Below are 23178 nucleotides of genomic sequence, written 5' to 3'. Positions count from 1 at the left end.
TCCTCAAGAAACGGGGCTCCCCTTCTCCCCCCAGGGGGCAGGACAAGAGAAAAGCTGGGAGGGGGAGTTGACCAGAGAGCCCGTGACACAGCTGGAAAATCTGTGTTTTGGGAGAACCTGGGGATTGGGGAAAGACAAGCTCTTAGAGCACGGGCCTGGGAGTGAGAAGGACCTGTGTTCTCATTCTGCCTCCACCACTAGTCTGCTGTGTGACCTTGGGCAAGTCACTTCACTTCTCTGTCCCCGAGTTACCTCATCTGTAAAATGGGGATTGAGCCTGTGAGTTTCATGTGGGACATGGACTGTGTCCAACCTGATTAGCTCCTATCTACCCAGCATTTAGTAATGAATACCACTGTTATTATTATCATTGTAATTTTTTTGCCAGCTGTTTTCCAGGATTCCTGCTGGACTTTCCTCCTCTCAGAAATCCGTTGATTGTTCTTCAGTCAGCAACTGATAGCGGAGCCCACTGAAAGACGTTCCCCTCCTGGCAGCTGGATGAGAAACCAGGTGTCCTGACTCCCTGAGCCGTGCTCTTTCCACCCAAAAGAAGGGTCCAAAGTAAGCACTTAAATGCAACTAATCATCATTACTGACTCTGTTTCACTGTCTTCTCACCAGTGCCTAGCGCAGTGCTCGGCACACAGTAAACGCTCGATAAATATCACTGATTGATTCAGATATTTCCTGACCTGCCTGTTGGCCCTTGGATAGCCCCGAGCCCCAAATATTTTGGATTTAGTCCTTAAGTCACTGATTCACCTCAGCTTCTAGGAAAGGTCTGTCACAAGAGAGTTCATAATTAGCCACAACCTTCAACTAATCCCAGCTCCACCACATGTCTCCTGTGTGACCTTGGGCAAGATGCTTAACTTCTCTCTGCTTCAGTTACCTCATTGGTAAAATGGGGATAAGAATGCAAGCCCCATGTGGGACAGGGACTGTGTCCAACCTGATTAACTTGTATCTACCCCAGCATTTAGAACTGTATTTGGTCCATAATAAGTGCTTAAAAAGTACCAGAGTTATTATTGTTATTATTCAACTTTCCATAGAAGCACAGGGCAGATGGATTGGGTCTGCAGCCACTGTCCAATCAATCTTATTTATTGAGCACTTACTGTATGCAGAGCACTGAACTAAGCGCTTGGGAGACTACGATATAACAATAAAACAGACACATTCCCTGTCCACAAAGAGCTTACAGTCTAGAGGGGGAGACAGACCTAACTAGAAATAAATTATAGATATGGACATAAGTGCATATCCAGTTCTCTTAAAACTCAAGTTCAGCCACTGATGCTTGGGGCCATCTGTCACAGCAGCTCAGGGCAGGAGCAGCAGCCAGAGAAATGGGTCGTAGCCAAATCCATGCGGAAACAGGCCCATACGAATGGAATAGAAACAATGGGGAATTCCTCTTGGATCCACCGCCAAGCCACAGAAGGGCAGCCGGAGTTCTCGGAGTCTCCTACACAGCTGCCTTGGGAGGCTGGGATTAAGGTCTCTGGGTTCCACGTGCTGAGTCACTGCCCGTCAGCACTGTTGAAACACAGCTGGCCCTGTGAGTGACCATTCGGTCAGTGCCTTTGAATGCTACTTTTCAAAAGCCTGACTTTGAGCAAGTGCCTGAATCTGAACCCATGAGGCAATGGGTTTCCCATTCCTCATTCCCCAGTTCTGGGTCTGCCTTCCAATTCCCTTTACTTACGTTGATTCCCTCTAGACTGTGAGCCCAATGTGGGACAGGGACTGTGTCCCATTAATCTTGTAGCTATTCCATCGTTTATTACAGCGTTCGGCATGTGTTAAATGCTCACGATATACCACAGTTAATTCCCTTCCCAGGGAGTGTTTACTCTCAAAAGTTTGTTTATTCTCCAAAGAGCAGGTTGGAGAATATCCATTTTATTATTTAGTATTATGTAACATTTGCTGCTTCAGATTCTCCTAAGCCTCTCTTCCCTGTGCCCAAAAGGATTTTGGAAGCTTTCAGAAGTGTTTGATTTACCAACATGGGGGTAGGTTAGGCTCTGGAAGAGTCTGTGCTGTTCAGAAAGGATGTTGAACTGTGCAGCTGGTTGTGATGGTGAAAGAGGAAATCGAGAGTTGAAGTGAGAGTTGAAGGCTTGAAGGTCAGTTATTGGGACATTTAAAACTTTGCCATCGATATGTAGGGCAGTGGATCAGTAGATGAATGGAGGAATTCCACCGGGGCCGGAAGAAGAGAGATTGAGACATAATCTGATTTACCCCAAGTGATTCTTTCTAGAGGAAGCCACTCCATACATGAATATCCCATACTATCAATCAATGGTATTTATTGAGCGCTTACTATGTGCAGAGCATTATACTAAGTGCTTGGAAGAGTACAGTGGTTATGTCAGAATATTCTGCTTCCAGTAAGCATTTAATAAATACTATTACTACTATTACTATCAATCAATCAATGGTATTTATTGAGCACTTACTATGTGCAGAGCACTGTACTGAACTCTTGGGGGAGGACGATACAACAGAGTTAGCTGATATGTTAAGCGCTCAATAAATACTATTGAATGAATGAATATGTTCTCTGCCCATAACAAGTTTATAGTCTTGATACAGTACAGTCTACTATTACTACTATGAAGCAGTGGAGGAAAAAGGAGGGAAAATGCCATCATTACAGCCACAACCTGCTGAGAATTAAGTGGGAAATAGAAGCAGTGAGGTCTGGTGGATAGAGCCCAGGCTTGGGAGTCAGAAGGACCTGGGTTCTAATCCCAGCTCTGCCACTTGTCTGCTGTGTGACCATAGGCAAGTTCCTTGACTTATCTGTGCCTCAATTTTCTGTAAAATGGGGATTAAGACTGTGAGCCCCAAATGGGACATGGACTGTGTCCATCCGGATTAACTTGAATAATAATAACGATGGTATTTGTTAACTGTTTACTGTGTGCCAAGCACTGTTCTAAGCACTGGGGTAGATATAAGGTAGGTTATCCCACGTGGGGATCACAGTCTTCATTCCCATTTTACAGATGAGGGAACTGAGACACAGAGAAGTTAAGTGACTTGCCCAAGATGGGCTGACAAGTGGTGGAGCCAGAAGTAGAACCCATGACTTCTGACTTCCAAGCCCATGCTCTTCCCACTAAACCACGCTGATTCAGCACTCAGTACGGTGCATGGCACATACTAAGCATTTACAAATACCGTTAAAAAAGTGTAGCTCTAGTATTTAGGAAGCATTTACCATGTGCAGAGCACAGTGCTAAGTGCTGGGAAGGAAGAGGCAGGAGGGAATTAGCTCCCATCTAATGAGTTTGAGCTCTTTTGTCAAGGGTGAGGAGAGGGAGAGGCAGATGAGATCGGTTCCCTTGGCCACTTTTCCTACAGCTTTGCGTTTCCTGCAGTGTAAATACCTTCAAGGTCTTCTCCAACCTGCTGCCATCCTGTTCTCTAGGATCTGGTTGGCACAAACCCCTGAAGCCGCACAGTACGGGAGACCTTTTCTGGGACTCAAATTTGATTACTGCCTACTACAGCTCTCTATCAGGCCAGGGGCCTCCAGATAAACCATTGCTCTGGTATCTGGGGTAGTGTCAAGCCGTCACTAAATGAGGATAAAGAACAGAATGAGGAGAACATCAGGTAGCAGAACGAAAGGGCCCAACACACCTCTGTTTATTCTTAAACTTCCACCTGGTTTTAGGAAATGGCAGAGGATTTGCTCCAGAGGATGCTTGGGATTTTGCCCGAAGTCGAATGAGGTAAGCCCGTGTTTTTACACTTCTGCAGAACAGGGGGCAAGCGGGGCCACTGCAGACATTTGGCCTCCCTGCGGGGGAACGAAATTGCTGCCCCCTTGCAGATAAAATCTCCCTAGCCGTGTAGTTTTTAAATTTTGAAGTGCTGCCCCTGAGCTGGCATCTCTCCCCCGGCTCCTTGAGCCTGTGCCCGGAGGATATCGCTGCCCTGCTTACCGGCCGAAGCTGGCCCCAAGGGTAAGGGTGGCATGCTCCTGGCTGGGCCTTGACCGCATTCTCCTGTGATACTCCTACGACTTGTCCCATCCGCAGAAACCTGAATCCTTTGAAGAACTGATCAGGGTTCAAGAAGGAGTCCGACCAAAACTGTTGAAAACCCAGGCATGGGACATCAGTCGGGCTGAAGCTTTTTGGAAGAGGGAGACAGAGAGACACACAGAGAAAGAGAAAGAAAGGGAGAGCGACAGAGACATACAGAGAGGGAGACAGAAAGAGACAGAGTGTGTGTGTGTGGTATTTGTTAATTGTGGTATGTGTTAAGTGCTTGCTATGTGTTAAGCACTGTTCTAAGCATCGGGGCAGATACAAGCTAATTGGATTGGACACAGTCCCTGTCCCAATTGGGGTTCCCAATCTTAATCTCCATTTTACAGATGAGGGAACTGAGGCACAGAGGACTGAAATGACTTGCTCAAGGTCACACAGCAGACAAGCGGTGGAGTTGGGATTAGAACCCATGACCTTCTGACTCCCAGGCCTGTACTCTCCCCACTACTGGGAAGGGTGGGGGTGGTGGGTGGAAGAGAGGAAGAGAGAGAGAGAGTTTGTGTTAGAGGGAAGGGTAGGGTATAAGGTAATGAATATGAACTGCACAGAAGAGTTAAATTCCCTAACAGCTGCCTGCCCAGAGCCACTGACGGTCATCTGTCTTGGGTCCCGGTCAGCCAATGAGAGGAGGTGTCACTCGTACAATTTGAAACTTGATCTCCTCTTAGGTCTGGGAGATGGGGTGTGCCCACCCCAAAGCCAACTGAGCAAGAATTAGCCTCTCCCAGCTGCTCCCGTAATTACATTTCAATTCTGTTTAACTAATTTCTTGCACTTGATCAAAGCAGTTGTTGTCTCTCTAAATCCTCACCAGACTCTTAAGTACTTTTACTCCAAACACAGTGTAAATATATTACCACGATTATAATAGGATCTCTCTCTCTCCTTGTCTTGATCTCTCTTCCCTCAACATCTTTTTTAACCCTTCCTCCCCTTAATTATTTCCTGGTTCTTGTTGTCTAGGAACTACAATGGTGTTATTTGCATAAATCAGTGACTCATTGACTCACAGAATGTAAATCAGACTAACATTGGGTTTTAATTATTTATATTAATCCTAGGGGGAAACAAACAAACAAACAAAAAAAAAACACCCAGAAAAGTCTGCATTGCTTCATTTACTGAGAAAGCTCTGAAATGTCTTTTATTTTTAGAAAGAGCCATAAAAACATTTCCTACAAAAATAATGTAAAAATCAAGGGAGGTTGTATTACTCAGTGTGATCACGCCCTTTAAAAGGCTCTGACATTTTCTTTATTTTTGTGAGGTTTTTGGAAATAATAACATACATATATAATAGTCACACTCATACAGAGCATATATACACATGCATATCACAGACACATTCAGAGGGGTTATTCTGAAATGCTCCTTTTTTCAAACCTTAAGTGGTTAACTTTTTTCTAAGGAAGCTGTTTTTGTAACTATCATAACAGAATGATTTTTTTAAAAAATCATGTGAAATAGTGTTGGATTTGCTAAATTGCTGTCTTTTCCTTTTTCATTCCTGCTCTCTGCCAGGTAAGAGTCTGGTTTGTCCATGGGTCACCGGTTAGTTGATAACGTAAATAGAAACTTGGCCACTGGAAGATTTGATTGCTAATGCTTCAGAAGAAAGAGTCACTTTTTTTACTTTGTCCTGTAAAACAGAGAGTGATGGGTTAATGCCAGGGGGAATATCATTCATTAATCATATTTATTGAGTGCTTGTGTGCAAAGAACTGTACTAGATGCTTGGGAGAGTACAATGCAACAATAAAGAGACACATTTCCTTGGCTGGGCTCTGCTTCTCATCTCAATTTTTTTATTTAAAGTGGTATTATTTACCACTTATTACTTATAAAGTGCTTACCATGTGCCAGCCACTCTACTAAGGGCTGGGGTAGATAATTCAAGCTAATTGGATTGTACAGTCTTAACCCCAATTTTACAGATGAGGGAACTGAGGCACAGAGAAGTGAAATGACTTGCCCAAGCAGCATGGCCTAGGGATAAAGCACAGGCCTGGGAGTCAGAAGGATTTGGGTTCTAATCCCAGCTCCATCACTTCTCTGTTCTGTGGCTTTGGGCAAGTCAGTCTTTGGCCTGGGGGACTCCCTCTGAGGTCCCACTATTCTGGTCACATCCTACAGCCCTGAGCTGAGTTCTCACTTAATCGGGCCACCGGTTGGCCAATGTTCTGTTTCCCTTCCCAGAAAGCCCAGAGCCAGTCACCTCATTCTCCCCATGAGATCAATGGCTCATCCAGCTTCGGCGCCTTCCTGAATAGGAGCGAGCTCTCGCCAAGGCAGGGCACATGTGGAGAAGTTACACGCAAGGGAAAGGAGAACACACTCCATTTTGGTAGATAAGTGGGAGCCTCTGGAGAAGGCCTGCTCGGTGGTGGTCAGTTGGCTGGCCTACCTAGTTGTGCCATTCCTCTCTGGTCCATCTTTAGGATCCTCACCTGATTCTCCAGCCCACAGCTTTCTAGTTTATCGGAAGGATGGATTTTCCTCCCTGTGAAAAATGGAACCATTTCCATCACTAGTGAGGAAGTCGCTTGGATGGCGTTCCCTGCAAGCTCCCCTCACAGGCATTGGCAGGGAGAAGCCCTCACCGTCACTCCCTCACCGTGGGTTTAATCGAGAATCGGAACCCCTGGCACTGGCATCCTGGCATATCCTTCATTAGCCCCTCGATTCGGTTTGGAGAGAAAGTGTCCTGGAGCTGTAGCATCAGCTGGGAAAATGACATCATATTTAACACAGGTGTTTCCTAGATTTGGTCTCATTAATCCTCATCGCCGCAAGGTGTGCCCTCCATCTTGGATTCCATTTTACAGATGCAGCAACCGAGGCCCCAAGTTATTCTGGAAAACCCCAAATGGGCTGGCAATTAGGCCTGGTTTGGGCAGGCAGCGGCCGGAAGGAGCGTTTTTTATTTTGGGAGGAGGAACGGTATTGCCCGAACCCTCCTGAGACAGGCCAGGAAATCACATGAGCCCACGGATTAGTGCTAATGGAATATGTTCTCTACAGTCACTTTTGGCTCACTCATTTTAAGCAGCACTAAAAGTGCTCAGGGAGAGAGTGACCCTATTCTAATTTTCCTGGTTTTCACCTTTTCCTCCATTTAAGAACTTCATTTGAAACACAAAGTCTCACTGACTTTCCTCAGGTAAGGCAGCATGGCGTAGTGGAAAGGGCCCAGGTCTGGGAGTCAGAAGACCTTGGTTCTAATCCTAACTCTGTCACTTGTCTGCTGTGTGACCTTGTGGAAGTCACTTCTCTTCTCTGTTCCCTTGGTTCCCTCATCTACAAAATGGGAATTCAGTGTCTGTTCACACTCCTACTTAGTCTGTGAGCCTCATATGGGACTTGATAATCTCCTATCTACCCCAGGTCTTAATGCATAGTAAGTGCTTAACAAATACCACAAGTATTATTTTTTCAGTGCCTCAGTTTCCTCATCTGCAAAATGAGGATTCAGTGCTGTTCTCCCTCCTATTTAGTCTGTGAGTCCCACTTGGGACCTGAAAAGCTTGTGTCTACCCCAGGACTTAGTACCATGTTTGCCACATAGTAAGCGCTTAACCAATATCGCAATTATTATTATTTAAGCACACTCTTGCTCTGGCTACTTTTGTGCCTTGACCTTGTTCTCAGATTTGTGAAACCTGATCTTTTCCTTAGATTCATGAAAAAAACCAAAAAAAGCCGCAAAGAGCTGAAACCGAATAAACTCTATAGCTGAAGAGTTATTGCAAGGTGCCGAGAGAGGGCTATCTCAGCTATCGCTCGCATTAGGCCAGTGGCAAAACTCTACTATGCTCCTAATGCTATAAATCACAAAGCAGGGTGTGCATTTTTCTGCCAAGCAGTCAAGGCCCCTGGCAGCGGGCTAAAGAGTCTACGTTTTTCCAAGCTGGCCTCTCAGATTTGGAGAACAAAAAGCCAGAGGGGAGAGTCCCTAGTTTGCTAGAGTGGAAAAGGAACTGGGGGATTTGCCGAATTCCAATCCTACTGACGGATGCTTTGCTCCATCATGTCCTGCTCCTTTGGGCAAAAGAATAAATCCCTTTCTGAAAGTTGAAGATGGCACTACCAACACTGCTTTTCCATTCAACTAAAAAAGTTTTACCCTTGTGATCTTGCCCAGGGGAAGACTGGGTTGCATTGTAACCAAACCAGACTTCGCAACTGTAAACTCCTTGAGAGCAGGGATCATGCCTACTCAATTTACTGTACTCTCTCAAGTGCTCCATATAGTGCTCTGTTTGCAGTAGGTGCTCAATAAATACTATTGAGTGATTATACTGCCTTTTCATTTTAGTCACTGGAAGCCTCTTTGAGGCTTTGATTTGGTGAGGAACAAGACTCATTACATTGAAGAAAGAGGGAAAGGGAGGGGCAGAGAGAGAGAGAGAGAGGTAACCTGGGTTCTCCACCACTTATCTGCTCTGTGACCTTGGGCAAATCACTTCACTTCTCCATGCCTCAGTTACCTCATCTGTAAAATGAGAATTGAGACTGTGAACCCTATGTGGGACAGGGACTGTGTCCAACCCGATTACCTCTTATCTACTGCAGTGCTTAGAACTGTGCCTGGCACATAGTAAAGTACTTAACAAATACCGTTTTTTAAAAAAGAATAACTTTAGTCCTCAAAATCCCTCCAGTCACCCTTTAACAGTTAGAGATACTTCTGTAAAATGTAGGCTTAAAGGAGCCTACAATTTATGCTGCTTGATTTTTTTCTTTTCAGCTTAGACTCATACTAATAATAACTGTGGTGTTTGTTAAGTACCTAGTATGTGAAGGGCAATGTACTAAGCGCTGGGGTGGGATGCAAGCAAATTGGGTCGGTCACAGTCCTGTCCCACATGGGGCTCACAGTCTCAATTCTCATTTTACAGATGAGGTAACTGAGGTCCAGTGAAGTGATTTGCCCAAGGTCACACAGCAGGCAAGTGACAGAGGCAAGATTAGAACCCAGGTCCTTCTGACTCCCAGGCCCAGGCTCTACCCAGTAGGCCATTCTGCTTATATGGTCATGTTTGCCCTAGTCTTCCCCCGCCGAAGGGAGAGATCTGTAAAATGCCCCACTGCATCTAGTACAATGCCCGGTACATTATGGGCCATCAGGATACGTGCCACATTGCTGTTTACTGACGAACGTCGACAAGAACGATTGAGAAAGGCAGAATGTGTGGTCCCTAGAAGAAGGGATTGCAAAGATGAATGAGGCTGGGGGCTTCTGCACTCCAAAGCCCAAGGTGCCGTTTTCAGATGGGCAGAGGGCTGGGCTCCTGCCCTTCTTCAGCAGCTGTGGTCCCTGAAAGTTGCTTTCCAACCTAAAGCTGGTTGAGTTTTGGAGGATATAAAGGGAAAACATCTTCCACCCAAGTGGCCAGTGCTGTAAGCCCTGCTGTGCCAGCTACTGGCTTCTGCTCTGTCCCCGTGGGAAGTTGGTGCGGTGGCTGCCAGAACCAGAAAAGCAGCCAACTCTGAGCTGGGAAGCGCTGGGGTGGATACAGGCAAATCGGGTTGGACACAGTCCTCGTCCTCCATGGAGCTCACAGTCTTAATCCCCATTTTACAGGTGAGGTAACTGAGGCACAGAGATGCTGGGAAGTTTGAATTCCCCGGGACACCCTAATAATAATAGTAATAATAATTGTGGTATCTGTTAAGCACTCACTTTGGGCAGAGCACTGTACTAAGTGCTTGGGAGAGGACACTATAATGCAAAGGAATGAGTTCGTTAGAAATAAGTCTTGTGACTTCATGGAGACTCGTGCAGGCCGAGCTCTGAAGGGGGGCCTCCCTCTTCCCAGGGGCCTGGTACAGTGCTGTACATACAGAAAGAGCTCAAGTGCTCAGGAAGCAGCATGGACTAGTGGATAGAGCACAAGCCCAGGGGTCAGAAGCACCTGGGTTCTAATTCTGCCTCTGCCACTAGTCATGTGACTGTGGGCAAGTCACTTCACTTCTCTGAGCCTCAGTTCCCTCATCTGTAAAATGGGGATTAAGACTGTGAGCCCCATGGGGGACAGGGACTGTGCCCAACCTGATTTACTTGTATCCACCCTAATGTTTTGTACAGTGCCTGGCACATAGTAAGTGCTTAGAGAAGCAGCGTGGCTCAGTGGAAAGAGCACGGGCTTTGGAGTCAGGGCCCATGAGTTCGAATCCCAGCTCTGCCACTTGCTGGCTGTGTGACTGTGGGCAAATCACTTAACTTCTCTGTGCCTCAGTTCCCTCATCTGTAAAATGGGGATGAAGACTGTGAGCCCCACGTGGGACAACCTGATTCCCCTATGTCTACCCCAGCGCTTAGAACAGTGCTCGGCACATAGTAAGCGCTTAACAAATACCAACATTATTATTATTATTATTAAACACCACAATTATTATAATAATTATTATTATCATTGAATGCCTGATTGGTTGGTGGATAATTCACAGGTGCTCTTTGTCCCTTGGGAGCTAAACAGTGGGTTCCCTTTGTTGAGGCAGACTGACTTTGTATCTATTTTACCCCAGATCTCTGAGATTCCCCACACCCCTCTTCCTTTAAAGAGCAAGAGGCTCACATTTAGCAAAGCACCTCCAGGCGAGGGGGAAAGGCCAAGATAAATGGATGGCTCAAGGTCATTAGCTGCCTGTGTTCACAGTTGGCAGCTCCATGCCAGAGTTCTGCTCGAAGTTAGAAATGTTTTCAGGCTGGAGTCAGAGAGCCCGTTGTCAGATTCCGGATTCTGAGACCAGTTGCCAGTGCACTGCCTCCAGTTCCCTCCATCCCTCCCTCTCCCTCCCTTTCCCCACCCTCCCATCCCTGTTGGGTAAACACTTCAGACCCAAGGCTGGGGATTTCATCGAATCTGTTTGGGGAGGGGCCTTTTACATTGAACTTCACCTGCCTTGTACTGGAAAACAAAGTCAAACAAAAGTCACCCATTGGGGAGTGGAAGAAATTCCCTGAAAAAAACCCCTGGGGCCGGAGAGGAAGGAGAACCTGGAGGCAGAAAGGAATCATGGGAAATGCAGGAGGGAAGCAGGGGAAATTGCCTCCATTTAGGCAATGCACTTAAAAATCATTTCCCTCTCTCCTGCTCACCTCTTGACTCCCTCTACTCCCCATGCTGGCACCCTCTCGCAACATCCCCCCCAACGCACACACCCACGTCCTCATCACCTGCCCTCTCTTCTTTCCCCTCCCTCCCCAATTCAAGCAGCTGGCACACTGTCTTACGGATGGATCAACAGCCACACACCTGCAGCTGAGCTGATGAGGCACACAGGTGTTCACAGAGTCCATTTGCTCTCCCAGCAAGCCGACTGCCAGACCCGAGGTGGGATGACATGGCCAGAGATACTTCCCAGAGGAAAAAAAAGTTCAAACTCACCTCCCTGAGAGACCACTGTGCTTCTCCAGGCCAGCTACTTTATGTCTTCCCCAATGGGGGCATTGTCAGGGAGAAGACAGTCTTTCTAGCAAGAGTTGGTGCTCTTCCATCTCCCTCTCCCAGAACGCCTGTCAAAGAGGTCAATCTCTCAGTCGGACTTAACATCAAATTCTCCTGCAGCAACTTTGCCCACGATCATCTGCCAACCCTGAGGTGAAGTCTGAGGCGCCTCAGCTCTGCTGATGGGGTGTAGGCAGAGAAGGGGTGAGAGCAGGACACCTTGCCCGGAGACTGAAAGTAGGCTGTTGGTGGGCTGGGGAATGCTGCTTATAGAGTAACTATGCCCGCTGGCGAGGGTCAGGAAATCTTGGTCCCATTTCTGGCCTAAGCATTTCCTGCAGATCCTAATGATTAATAATGAAAATTGTGGTATTTGTCAAGTGTTTCCTTTGGGCCAAGCGGTGTACTGAGCACTGGGGTAGATACAAGATCACCAGGTCAGACATGGTCTCTGTCCCACTCTAAAGAGGAAGGAGAAGAGGTATTTAATGCCCACTTTACAGCCAAGGAAACCGAGGCACACAGAAGTTAAATGACTTGCCCAAGGTCGCACAGGAGGCAAGTGGCAGAGCTAGGAGTAGAACTCAGGACTCCTGCCGGCCAGGCCGGGGCTCTTTCAACTAGGCCCAGCTTTTTCTCCATACTTGTTTGAAATAGGTCCGTCCCTGAATATGTTGATTATCGGAGAGTTGGATGCTTTGAAATGGTTTCACCAAGGTGTTTTTTTTCCTTCACAGAGCGCTTTGCTATGGGGAGAAACGAGCCCAGCAAGGCTGAGGAAAAGATTGGATATCCATATCCGTTGGAGGCTCCAAGCAAACACACTCAGAGGGTGACGAGAGCTCAGCAGACCCCAGGATTGGCAAGTCCTCAAGCCCTCTGCTCTCCTTTACGGAGGTGAGTCACTCTGGCTACATCGGTCCCAGCAGATCTGAAAACAAGCCAACCCAGCTGTTCCTCAGAGAGCACCCCTTGATTCAGTGTGCAAGTTTCTGGTTGATATAGAACTTAGGAGTTGGAGCAGCGATCGATAAACCGGGGAAAATGTGTTCAAAAACGGCATTATGGAAGCCGTAGGTAATCACCGTCTGCAGGGGTTGGGGCCATGTATAAAATTTGGAGTTGAGGTTATGGAATAAACTACTGGAGGTCATCAAATCTCAGGGAGGAGAGAGTGTGAATTACTTTGTGATGTCTTGCTGAGATATCAGAAGGCGTTACCGATCAGGGTAAAAAAAGACTTCATGGTGAAGCTTACACTGGATTTGTAGGGCTTTGTCTGGAGAGAAACAGCATGGTGTAGTGGACAGAGCATGGGCTGGGGGTAAGAAGGTCATGGGTTCTAATTCCAGCTCCACCACTTCTCTGTGGCAAGACCTTGAGCAAGTCACTTCACTTCTCTGTGCCTCAGTTACTTCCTCTGTAAAATGGGGATTGACACTGTGAGCCTCTTATGGGACAGAGACCGTGTTCAACCCGATTTGCTTGTCTCCACCCCTGTTTAGTACAGTGCCTGCCACATAGTAAGCGCTTAATATCATTATTATCATTATTACTTCATTTCAGGAGAACCTGAAACAATGCCACTCCCTTTAAGGGTCTCACTAATAATAATTGTCATATTGGTTAAGAATATATTGTGTGCCAAGCATTGTATGAATCAATCACAGGTGTTTATCGAGCACTTAATTCTGTGCCAAGCACTGTTCTGAGTGTTTGGGAGAATACAGTGCAATTGGGTTAGTAGATATGATCCCTGCCCCCAAGGAGTTTACAGTTTACAGTTTACAGGAGTTTGGAGAAGCAGCGTGGCTCAGTGGAAAGAGCACGGGCTTTGGAGTCAGGGCTCATGAGTTCGAATCCCAGCTCTGCCACTTGTCAGCTGTGTGACTGTGGGCAAGTCACTTAACTTCTCTGTGCCTCAGTTCCCTCATCTGTAAAATGGGGATTAAGACTGTGAGCCCCACGTGGGACAACCTGATTCCCCTGTGTTTACCCCAGCGCTTAGAACAGTGCTCTGCACATAGTAAGCGCTTAACAAATACCAACATTATTATTATTATTATTATTACAGTCTAGAGGTTGACAAACATTAAAATGGATGTTGGAGATATCCTGGGCTGCCGCAAAACTCCATAAAAGCCCAATAATAGCAACAACAACGATGATAACATTATTGCATAATTAAACCTTGAATTTGTAGAGCACTTACTTTGATTTTCCAAAGTATTTCTATCTTGCCTGTTGTCCAACACCTCTGAGAGATGGGGCGGGACAGAGTCATATCTCCAGCAGGATTCTGTGACTTTGCACCTGTTCCCTTTTGGCTTTTGGAGGTGGAAGGGGGAGACATATAGCTTTTGGTTTGATTTGTGAAAGGAAATATGCCTCTCCTGTACTACTCCCCTCCCCATCACCTCATCCCCAACTCCCATGGAACCACCACCCTCAGGGAAAAAAAAAACTCCTTGCCCCCCCTAAAAATTATAAAGGCCCCAGCCTTCCCAGACTTCCCTAGGATTTTGAAAATGATAGGAAATGATGTCATGGTTCCCCAGGGACCAAACTGTCACTGCCCTCTTCTCTTTGAAAAAATGAGGAAGGTAAGGCACAGAGAGGTTAAGTAACTTGCCCAAGGTCATCCAGCAGGGAAGTGGAAGAGTGGGGCCTGGATATTAGGTTTCCTAAGTACCAGACCTGTGCTCTTCCCATTAAACTATGCCATCTTCCCAAAATTGTAGAAATGACCTGGTTTTCTAAACTAAGCAAGTGCTTCTGGAAGGTATAGTCACAGCAACACAGATGTGTATTCCCCTTTTTTGTTTTTCCATACTATAACTTGCAGAAACATCTGGAGATATCATCTCCCTCCACTGGTCCAGTGAACTGATGAGGGTGCGAGGAACTAAGGGTGGGATCTGGAATCAGTCACAGATTCTCAGAATTGCAAGGGCCTCTTCCCTCATTTCCTCCCCACCTGGAATGGTGGAGTCATCAGGAGTTGGAGTGGTCACTTAAGTCCTAAATTCGTAAAGGCCACCCTGCCTCAAGGTGAGACTTCGAGCTGGTTCTCGAAATGAAAGCCTCACTATATAGAAGCTCTCTGACTCCATGACAAATCAAGATTTGGGAACAGAATTAACCAGCGCGAATTGGCGAGGACGCAAGAGATCCGCTTCTGCCCAATCGAACATTTGTTTTTAAATCAGTTTGTCAATAAGGCACACAAGGAAGTCGAAAATTAGCAGTCATCTGGTTAATTTGATCCATGAACATAAGAGCATAAGACACGCCATATTGGACCAGGTCAGTGGATGTCAATAGATCATTCATCCCAACGTTCTGTATTCAGAATTGGCATCAAAGGATGCTCAGAGGCACAGAGTGACGGTTGCTCTTTGACATCAGTCTTCACTGTTACATTTGTGCCTTCCTCTAGACTGTAACCTGTTGTAGGCAGGAAACGTGTCTACCAACTCTGCTATAGTGCACTTTCCCAAGCAGTTAGTATAGTGGTCTAGACACAAAAAGCACTCAATGAATCCGATTGATTTTAAGATCCCTTATTTTTTTCCTCTAGTGATCTTCCAGTGACGGGGCTCCCAACAGTTTATCTAAACCTATATTGAGCCCAATACTTCCCATGGCTACAAATTCCACATCCACTGGGTGAAGAAGTACCATCTTTTGTCAGTGGGGAGATAACTAAATCAGACGGTTCAGGCCGCAGCTGGTTTGTGGGGGCTCAATCTTCCACTTTGGCCCTGCATGTTGAGTTGACATAGTTCCAGAGGACGTACTGGGCAAGTTCACATTCTGCCTTTTTTTGTTTTTTATGGTATTTGTTAAGCACTTACTATATGCCAGTCACTTTACTAAGCACTGGGGTAGATACGTGCTAATCAGGTTGGACCCACTCTATATCCCACATGAGGCTCACAGCATTAATCCCCATTTTACAGATGAGGTAACTGAGGCCCAGAGAAGTGAAATGACTTGCCCAAGGTCACAAAGCAGACAAGTGGCAGAGCCGGGATTAGAATCCAGGTCTTTCTGACTCTCGGGCCTGTGCTCTATCTACTAGGCCACGCTTCTTCAACACCCTCTTAAACACCCTCTCTAGCTTCCTGTCAATAAACAGACGGGAAATGCCTAAAGGTCCGCATTTTTCCGAAACATCTTTCCTCCCCCAGTTTTTCGGCCCCGGAAGTCCTGCTTCCTCCTCCTCCCTGCCCCCCACCCATTAGGGAGGGGTCTCTCTGCGACAACCTCAGGGGGTGTAGGCTTGTACTTGGATCGCAGCTGCCAAAGCGTGAGTCACTAGTCAGCTGATGACACTGTTGCAGGCTTCACCCCGCCTTAAAAATCCAGGCCCGATGCTTGGCTCTTCAGAGCCTGGAACCACAGTTGGAGGCCAAGTCTGTGAGCGAAAACAAAAGGCAGATCATTTGAGGAGAGCCCAGTGAAGAGACAACCCTAACAATTAGGACTTTCCCCGGCCCAAATAGGATCATTAACGAAGGAGAGTGCCCAATTAAGAAGCAAGAGGGAATGCTTATCTGTTTGGTGATTTGCGGCTAGTAAATTTCCTCCCTAACTTCAAGAGGTGAGGAGCGAGAGGGCAGATTGCTGTGCCAATTGCATTCAACAGATGCTTTTGGAATCTGTGGAAAGCTGCCTCGCCACTCTTGCTGGTCCACTCCAAAGTAAATTATTATTATTATTTTTATTATTATTAGGCGTATTTGTCAAGTACCATTACAAGTGCTGGGATAGATACAAGTTAATTGTGTTGGACCCGATCCCTGTCCCTCATAGGGTTCACTGCCTAAGGAGGAGGGAGAGTAGGTATTGAATCCCCATTGTGAAGTAGGGGAAACAGAGGACCAGAGAAGTAAAGTGACTTACTCAAAGACACAGAGCCAACAACGGACAGAGCCAGGATTAGAACCCAGGTCCTCTGATTTACCTGGCCCGAGCTCTTTCCACTAGGCTGTGCTGCTTCTCTAGTAAATGCCCTCTGGAGACGTCCCCAGATGTTTATTTGAGAACATGTAGTGGCCTAGTGGAAAGAACAGGGGCCTGGGAGTCAGAGGACATCTGGGAGTCAGAGGACGCGGGTTCTAATCCTCACTCCATCATGTGTCTGCTGTGTGACGTTGGGCAAGTCACTTTACTTCTCTGTACCACAGTTATCTCATCTGTAAAATGGGGATAAAATACCTGTTCTGTCTCCCATCTAGACTGTGAACCCCATGTGGGACAAGAACTGTGTTCAACTTAACTTGTAGCTATCTCAGCACTTTGTACAGGGCTTGGCACATGGTAAGCACTTTACAAATACCACAATTAACATTATTATCATTAAGGCCCTGGGTCAAGATTGATGACTTGTATTACTGTGCATGGAGATAGTTTAGATAATCGTGATCCTGGTCAGCGGATGGTCTTCATCAATTTTTCTCTAGTCAATTTGGAGGATGTCAGGTGAACTGGTTGTTGCTTTGTTTTAAAAATGAATTGAAAGACCACTGAAAAGTTTCTGCATTTGCCCTTCACAATCGATTGATTTTCCTCCCTTCCTCCGCTAATTAGAAGGAAAATTGAAGTCGAGATCCAGGAGATCCTATGCTGCTTGCCTGGAGCGATGTATGTCCTGCTTTGAAACCCTGAGCTGCTTAGGGTTCCTGGGGCCTCAGTTTCCCCATCTTCCCAATAATCAGTGGTACTTGTTGAGCATTTGGAGATTGTGACCTGGGTCTTTCTGGAGATGTCAGTCCTGTATTTTGTGAAATAGTTGGAGAATCCGAGAAGAACACTCAAATAATAATAATTGTGGTATTTGTTAGGCGCTTATTACGTGTCAAACACTGTACTAAGTGCTGGGGTGGGCACAAGCAAATCGGGTTGGCCACAGTCCCTGGATTCGTGGGGCTCACGGTCTCAATACCCATTTTACAGATGAGGTAACTGAGGCACAGAGAAGTGAAGTGACTTGCCCAAGGTGACACAGAAATCAATCGATCAATCGGTGGGGTTTATTGAGCACTTATGTGTGCAGAGTACTCTACTGAGAGCTTGAGAGAGTATAATACCGCAGAGTTGGTAGACTCATTCCCTGCCCAGAACGAGCTTATAGTCTAGAAATAGGCTGCGTTAGTCTCATCTATATCAGACTCCCGTCTGCCCATTAAAACCGGAAAAATGGAATAGATCCAGTGAGTGGGGAAGGGCTTTGTACCGGTGATAAACGTGCTGAGTCATTTGCTACCCGTAAGAAGCGGCCTATCAGGTGTTTTAATTGAACTCAGTTTGAACTCCACCCAAGAACATTTCATAACTTGCTTCACTGCAAGGGTGGAATTCCATTTTCAAAGCCCTAGTGAACAAAGGAGAACAACCGTACAGATGTTTTCCAGAAAGTTTACTTCCTTTTTAAGCACCCGGGCTGGTCCTGGAATCAATTAATCAATGGTATATATTGAGTGCTTATCGGAGAAGCGGTGTGGCTTAGTGGCAAGAGCTCCGGCTTGGGAGTCAGAGGTCTTGGGTTCTAATCCCGCCTCTGCCACTTGTCAGCTGTGTGACTTTGGGCAAATCACTTAACTTCTCTGTGCCTCAGTTACCTCTTCTGTAAAATGGGGATTAAGATTGTGAGCTCCCCGTGGGACAACCTGATTACCTTGTATCTACCCTAGTGCTTAGAACAGTCCTTGGCACATAGTAAGTGCTTAACAAATGCCATCATCATTATTATTATTGAGCACTTGGGCGAGTACAACAGAGTTGATAGGCATATTCCCTGCCTACAAGGAGCTCGGTGGGTAGTCATCATTTTTTCAAAGGCTTAGAACAGTGCTCTGCACACAGTGAAGCGCTCGATAGATGCGATTGCATGAATTGTTTCTGAGGGGCGGAGGATAAGATGGAATTATTTTTATAGGGAATAAATCTGCATCCTGAATCCCACACAGGCAGCAGGAGACCATAATAGTAACATAATAGTAAGTTAAGCACTTACTATGTGCCAAGCACTTTACTAAACATTGGGATATGTACAGGATAATCAAGTTGGACACAGTCCCTCTGCCATGAAGGGTTCACAGTTTAATCAATTAATCAATCAGTGGTGGTATTTATTGAGTACTTCCTATCTGCAGAGCACTGTACTAAGTGTTTGGGAAAGTATAATTCAACAGAATTAATGGACCTATTCCCTGACCAAAATGAGTTTATCGTATAGAGGAGCTTACAGTCTAGAGTTTAAGTAGGAGGAACATGTATTGAATCCCCCTTTTATGGATGAGGAAACTGAGGCACAGGGAAGTTAAGCGACTTGCTGGTGTTCACACAGCAGGCAAGCAGAGGAACTGGCTTTAGAACCCAGGTCCTCTGACACCCAGGCCCGCGCTCTATCCATTAGGCCACCCTGCTCCCTGAATCTGCAGCTGTGACATATGGAGGGGGTTGTGATGACACTTCCCAGAAGAAAATCAAGTTTTATCTCTGGTTGCAGGAGGGCCTCTCTCCACCTCCTCTGATTTTCCTGTCTAGGAACAAGGGTTTTCATTTCTTGACCTCTCTTTCCTCTTTCCCTTCCCATCCTTTCTGCCTGGTCTTCAAATTTCAGCCCTCTGCATCCTCTACCTCTGCCTCGGGACTGGCTTCTTGGATTGTTTTGTTTTTCTCTTTTTGTTCACTCTGTTGTCTATTGCTGCCACTTTCCCCACTCCGTCTACTACCCTTATACTGGGCTCTTCTCTTATCTTCTGTTTCTTTGTCTCTCATTTCTGGTGTTTTTAATAACCTACTGGAGGTGGCACCTTTCAACTACTGGAATGTATCTAGGCAGTGAGGGTCTGGGAGTTGGGAGACCCAGTTTCTAAACCCACCTCCGCCACACAGCCGGCTGTGTGACCCTAGGCAAACCACTTAACTACCCTGGGCCTTAGTTGTTTTATCTGGGGGTTTTAGTGAAAAGCAGGAAACTCTGCTATTACAATTGCACTTATACTACTTCAGGTACTATTACTATCGTTGTAATTATTATTAGATGGTTTAGATCAAATTTTTAAGAAGTTTTCCTCTTGCTCTATCGCTCCCTTAGGAGCAGTGTGACCTGGTGGAAAGAGCCCAGGCCTTGGAGTCAGAAGGAGCTGGGTCAGAACCCAGCTCCAGAGTGTGTCTGCTGTGTGACCTCAGGCAAGTCACTTCATTTCACTGTGCCTCAGGTTCCTCATCTGTAAAATGGCAATTACGACTGTGAGCCTCATATGGGTCGGGGACTGTATTCAACCTTGTATCTGCCCCAGCGCTTAGTCCAGTGCCTGGCACATAGTAAACGCTTAACAGACATTTTTTTTTAAAAAAAGGAGGGAAAGCTGCAAAATTAAAAACCTGTCCTGAGGAATTCCTTAATAGAGTTCTTCCAGGTGCTAATTGATGAGATCCAACTTATTTTCCTGTTTGGAAATACTTGGGCTACAATCCTTTTGGACAGATTGCCTTTAACTGGTGATTATCACAGCAAAGACAAAATTATGGACAAACCTACAGGGACCAGGGTTCTGAGCCTGAGAAAAGGACTGGAAGAGAAAAGATAAATATCCATTTCTGCTTTACTCTGCCTGACGCCTGGTGACTGTAAATAATATTGCAAAAAAGATCGGGGTGGATACATTTTGTGGCAGTGATGATTCTTTGGTTGTATCTTCAGGAGTGATTTGTCATCTTCTGCTATGACACAAATCACGGATTCCTTATGACACTCCGGAATGTATGATGTGCTCACTGTAGAGGTGATGAATTTTATGTTTTTGGTCCTGTGGTTTTTAACCTGGTATGTGCAGTGAGACTCCTGTTTTGATTCATTTTCCAAATGTCTCCAAAGTGCTTTAAGGATTCTCTTTGATCTTATGATGTCATTTAGGGTAATGGTTATAGTAAATTTTGATCTCTCTCTTTCTTTCTCTCTCTTTCCTTGAACCACTCTTTTAGCCCAAAGAGTTACAAATGGTCCACAAGTTCTCTTTGGCAGATGGATCATGCTCGTGGTCATTTTTAGTTGGAGAAGCAGACACAGAGAGGCTGGGAATTTACCTAAGTGCCCACAGGAAGCCATTTGGACTAGGGTTAGAACTCATATCTCTTGGCTCTAGCCATCTATTTATTTTCACATCAGGGACAGCTCCCTGAGTTGCTCCCTGAGTGTCTAGAGATTTCCTCTGGGCATCTGACTCCCATTAAGGTTTAGTACAGTGTAGGGCACAATAGTAAGCCCTTAACAAATGCTGCTATTATTATTAGTAGTATCCAGAGCTGGTCAGTGAGAATCTAAAACTGTTCACTGTGCATCTTTCAGCACTAAAGAACCCTCAGAGCCCTAGGTTAATCACTGTAGCATTTGTTAATCACTGTGTGCCAGACACTGTACTAAGCGCCGGGATGGATACAAGCAAATCGGTTTGGACTGTGTCCCTCTCCCACTTGGGGCTCACAGTCTAAATGAAACACACACATTGCTTCTCCAGTTCACATTCTAATCCTCAGAATCCTTTCAGCAAATAAAACTCCTTGTAAAGTCAGTGGAAGAACTATGCCATCCATGGAAGAACTATGAAGACAAATGAAACTCTGGTCCTTCTCCTTAATATGCATCTAAACCTACAGCAAGCAGTCCTTCTGCCATCTAAATATAGCCCCTGGGCAAGAGACCATGGAACTGTATTTGGGTCTGAAAAATCAAAATGGAGGGATAAGTTGGTGGCAAAGTTTCAGGACCAAAACGGGCGGCTCAGAAAGGGAGTGGTGTTGATTCAGAAAAGGTCTGGCCTGGAGAGCTGCCCTAAATGCTTACTTTCAAAGCAGAGGACGAAAGATCTCTACCACTATCACTGAACGGCAGTCAGTCATTCAGTCAGTCTTACTTACTGAGCACTTACTGTGTGCAGAGCACTGGACTAAGTGCTTGGGAGAGGTCAATAGAATAATAAACAGACACAGTCCCTGCCCACAGTGAACTCACAGTCTAGAGGGGGAAACAGACATTAATAAAAATATATAAATAGCAAGAGACATTCTCTGATTCTGCTTCACCTTCTAATTTTGGGAGGGATAATTGAGAGTGAAAATCAATCAGTTGTATTTATTGAACATTTGTGTGTAGGGCACTGTATTAAGTGCTTGGGACAGTACAATATAACAATTTAACAGAGTAAATAGACACAACTCCAAAATGGAGGGGGTTGGGGGTTTCATTAATGTGTACAACTGGCCCCCTGGAGGTACCACTTTAAATTCTAAGTCAATAGCAACGGTAAGGAATTCCCCACATCAGCCAGCAAAGTTAAATGGCAAATTCCCTTTTGAAATTTCGCTCACGTCAATCAATCTGATAGTCGTATTTATTGAGTGCATACTGCGTGCAGAGCACTGTGCTAAGCCCTTCACTGACATCTCACTTCACGCACCCTGCTTTACCATTCGTTGAGCACGGCGTGCTTACGGTGTGCAGAGCACTGCATGAAATACTGGAGGAGCACACAATGGAGAATGAATTAGACTTAGTCGGTCTTCCACACGGTGATTTCCAATCTAAAAGGTAGGTAGGGGAGGCTGGAGGCAGACCCGCAGAATAATCATACACACCATTATTACTTTCCTCAACCTTTGCTTCAGACTTCCATCTTCCGTGGATCATCGTCATTAGACAGCAACCACGATCCCTTTTCCCACCTTACTTCACGGCCCTGTTAACACCTTCCCCATGCAACTTGACTCTTCTCTCACTTCCCTGGATGGGGTTGACATTGTTTTCAATTACCTGCAGCGAACGTATTCTGGGCATAGATATCGATCAGGAAAGATGAAGATCTATTTTTAGGAAGCCAAGGCACGTTTTGCAAACCCGTCTCCCATTTGGCAAAAATGGCGTCGTCATTAATGTATGTAGAGTATTTCCCATCGATATATCTTCCCCATTTTTCTTCAGTGAGTAATAAAAAAGGTTGAGGTGGGATGTGTTTTATCCCACCACATTATATCATTCCTATTTTTCCTCTTTGTTGGATGGCAATCAGTGGCCTCGGTGCCAAGCTTAGGAAGCAATAGCATCTGCTTCCTTGGCAGATCCGACAAGCGACCATGTTGCCAGCCTTTAAGCTGTGTCTGGGTTCTGTTGCAGGGTTTGGCTACAGATGGACTCTCTGGGCTGTGTCTCGTGCTTCTGGATGCCTGTCTTGGCTTACCTTTGGTTCTGAGGACTTTCCTCATTTTTATTCATTTGCGAAGAAAGGCCCATCCAAATGTTGCATGGAATCCATTCTGCAGCGTGTTAATGGCAACTTTCTTCTTTCAGAGGTGGAGGTTGGAGCCCTCCCCACCCCCACAACCTTGGGAAGGCTGACTTGCTGCCTTGGTGGTGGTTGTTGGCTTAGGTGCCCATGCCCTGAGAGCAATGGAGGAGATGGTAAGCTCCTTGTGGGCGGGGAATGTGTCTACCAACTCTATTGGATTGGACTCTCCTAAGTGCTTATTAGAGGGCTCTGTGCATAGTAAGTACTCATGATGATGATGATAATGATGATTGTGTCTCCTTTCACTCCTCCAGTTACAGGAGCTAGACCCTCAGTCTTGCTCATTCCAGG

The 23178-nt window shown here is 45.9% G+C and overlaps 1 long non-coding RNA gene across 1 annotated transcript in view; it reads left to right on the top strand.

Annotated features, from left to right (window-relative positions):
• Nucleotides 1-11331: 11331 nt before the first annotated feature.
• Nucleotides 11332-23178, top strand: part of LOC114805754 — a 33113-nt gene continuing 21266 nt past the window's right edge. The window contains exons 1-2 of the long non-coding RNA XR_003753777.2: nt 11332-11686; nt 12271-12430. This is a non-coding gene — a long non-coding RNA (uncharacterized LOC114805754). The remainder of the gene's footprint in view (nt 11687-12270; nt 12431-23178) is intronic.

Source organism: Ornithorhynchus anatinus, chromosome 19 (assembly GCF_004115215.2).
Source record: "Ornithorhynchus anatinus isolate Pmale09 chromosome 19, mOrnAna1.pri.v4, whole genome shotgun sequence".
Classification (NCBI taxonomy): domain Eukaryota; kingdom Metazoa; phylum Chordata; class Mammalia; order Monotremata; family Ornithorhynchidae; genus Ornithorhynchus; species Ornithorhynchus anatinus.
The sequence above is the reverse complement of the archived record's forward strand: the minus strand, read 5'-3'. Positions and strand labels throughout refer to the sequence as shown.